Here is a 3,061-nt window from a genome sequence, read left to right as displayed (position 1 = left end):
CTATAAAAGAATACAACATATAACCTCGTAAGTAGAAATGTCATTGCCAAAAAAAAAAAAAAAGAAATGTCATTGCCAAACATATATAACCTCAATGTATTAGGAAAGTGTTATTGTCTCCTGTCCAAAATGAGTGTCACAGGTATATAATAATAACTTAATGTCATTAGAAAACTTGGAAAGACTAACTGCTCAATTAAAATTTTGTGTGTAGATTTTAATTTTGGAACTCTTCGAAATATTATAAATCTTCATGTAAAAGCTATTTGTTTTGGGCTTTTCAAATAAGGATAAAAAATCAGAAACTCAACCCTATAAAGGAAAAAGGTTAAGAAAGAAGGAGGAGCAGGAGGAGGAGAAGGAGGAGAAGAAGAAGAAGTAGGAAATCGATTCTGGCTGTGATCTTATCATGATATCTCTTGCATACTGTACTATTTTGGTAGCACTGCATCTACGGAGATTAATAATAGACAACCAGAATAGTCAACAACTGTATTTATCATTTAAGAAATGTACTGTGATCATATACACTAAGCAGCATCTCAGACATTGGGATGAAACTCATACCAAACCTTAAAAAGCTAAGAATATTCCAAGTTAGTGGGAGTTTATAGTTGCTTAATTCAGCTCTTTATTTACTGATATAATGCTGTAACTACTCTAATGGAAAGATTCCACTATTAAGTAATACCAACTATAGTTTGGAAAAGCAAATGAAATGAATTGGAATTAAAGGAATTCATTTGATAAGCACTACTTACTATTATGTACTAGTGCTAGACACGGAGAATACAAGATACCCAGAAGTCCTGCCCTCACCAAGCTTAAGGAAATAGTGGTAAAACCAAACATTGAACTGATGTGTACAACCATGGTGAACATTATAAAGAAGTAAAGGGGCCCTTAGAATGAATAAACAGGAGTTTAACCAGGGTTGGGATGAAGGCAGAAAAGGTGGATGTTGGGATTTAGGAGAGGAGGATTATGGCAAGCTTCTCAAAATAATTACATTTAAACCAAGACTGAAGATGTAAGAATGTGCTAAAGGAAGAAGGAAGAGGCAAAGAAGAATATTCCAGGTAGAGGAAACAGAAGGTGTAAAAATTCTGGCTCATTAAAAGTATTGCTTGGTATAAGAAGCAAATGCCAGCTGCAAATGTGAGAAGTTTCTGAAACAGAACATAATACTTAAAAAAAAAATCACTTCCTCTTATGTACCATTATACTAATAATTTTAAGATTTTTTTAAACTACATAAAATGATTTTTCTTCCTGCTCTATCCTTTTATTAACTACATTATAAAGAAAACTTCCAAGTAAGAATTGGAATATAACATTGGAAAATGTTATATTTAAGCACGCCACTTCAAAACAAAACTAAGTTTCCATTTTACCTAATACAAGGTAATTCTTTTTTTAAAAATTTTTACTTTATTTTTTAAGGATTTTATTTATTTTAGAGATAGGAAACATGAGAGCAGTGGGAGGATAATAGAGGGAAGGAGAGAAACTCTCAAACAGACTCTGTGTTGAGCATGGAACCTGACATGAGGCTTGATTTCATGCCCCTGAAATCATGACCAGAGCCAAAATTAAGAGCTGGATGCTTAACCAACAGAGCCATCCAGGTGCCCCATTACTTTTATTATTTATAAAATTATGTAGAAGTCTCTTCTCAAGTTAGCCTTTAAAAGGATTGGGTATTAAAAAGGCTAAGATTCTCAAAGATTTATCTCATAGGGGTGTCTGGGTGGTTCAATTGGTTAAGTATCCAACTCTTGATTTTAGCTCAGCTCATGCTCAGGGTTGTGAGAGTGAGCTCCACATTGGGCTCTGCGCTGGGAGCAGAGCCTGTTTAAGATTCTCTCACTATCTCTCTGCCCACTCCCCCTCTCTAGATGATAATAATAATAATAATAATAATAATAATAATAATAATAAAAATAAAATATTACTGAAATTTTGGAAAGCCGAAAAAAAAAAAGAAAAAATTCACTTAAAGCCACTATTCTAATAGAAGCTCTACTACCATGTTGCTATTTCTCCTTTTAAGTTTTAAGGGTAAACATAAGGAAAATAATCTAAATTATAAGGTAGTAAAACAGGAAACATAGCATTCTAAAATTTAGGTGATTTTTTTCCTTAAAGACTTGATTGATTTTTCAGGACATAAAGAATGTTCTCAAAAATAGTAAGATTAAAAGTTCTTCACATAAAGATAACCATCTAATTCTAGTTTAGACATCTTTTAAAATTTGACTTAAAAAATAAAATAAAATTTGACTTAAACTTTGAAAGAAATGAAGAACCCACTGTGTTTTAAAGGAAGGATGTTCAAAATATTTTTGTTCCATGAAAGTTAGTTTTAATAGAAAGGAATACAGCCCCCACACAGCAAATTATCAATGGCTGGGGATTACAGGCATGGTTTAAAAATTTAAGTCATACCAATGTACCTAGAGTCCAATAACTTGTGATTTTTCCTTTTAAAGAATTAATGTGTAAGTCTGACATAATCACAGACTCAGAATCCCTAGAGTAACTATATGTTCTATTAAAAGTGTCCTGGGCAAAGTGCCCAAAATGAAATCAACCCTGTTCATCTGTTATCTTCTGTATTATCTAGGCCAATTTTTCCCTTCTTTATCTTGCTCTGTTCCAGAATTAGTTTTAAAAGCTAAAAGCTTTAAATATTTTTGGTGGAAGAACAGACCCACCAATTACCCAATATGCTCTATGCTGATTGGTTATTATTTGAAATTCACAGGACAAACTAAGGGTAAACTAAGGGAAGGTAATCAGGGCAGATTAATGATGGTTAAGTACAATAATTAAGCAATAGGTGGCCATCAAAGCACTCTAAGGCATCCACTACCCTGGATGAATTAGAGGAAAGAAAACAATTTTTTTAATCTTATTTATTTATTCATGAGAGACACACAGAGAGAGGCAGAGATGTAGGCAGAGGCAGAAGCAGGCTCCCCACAGGAAGCCCAATGTGAGACGATCCCAGGACCCTGGGATCATAACCTGAACCGAAGGCAAACGCTCAACTATTGAG

The 3,061-nt window shown here is 33.5% G+C and overlaps 1 protein-coding gene across 11 annotated transcripts in view; it reads right to left on the bottom strand.

Moving 5' to 3' along the window:
* Positions 1 to 3,061, bottom strand: part of IFT81 (intraflagellar transport 81) — a 112,802-nt gene that overhangs the window by 65,784 nt on the left and 43,957 nt on the right. The gene's annotated exons all lie outside the window — the stretch shown is intronic.

This window comes from Canis aureus, chromosome 27, assembly GCF_053574225.1.
Source record: "Canis aureus isolate CA01 chromosome 27, VMU_Caureus_v.1.0, whole genome shotgun sequence".
NCBI lineage: Eukaryota > Metazoa > Chordata > Mammalia > Carnivora > Canidae > Canis > Canis aureus.
The sequence above is the reverse complement of the archived record's forward strand: the minus strand, read 5'-3'. Positions and strand labels throughout refer to the sequence as shown.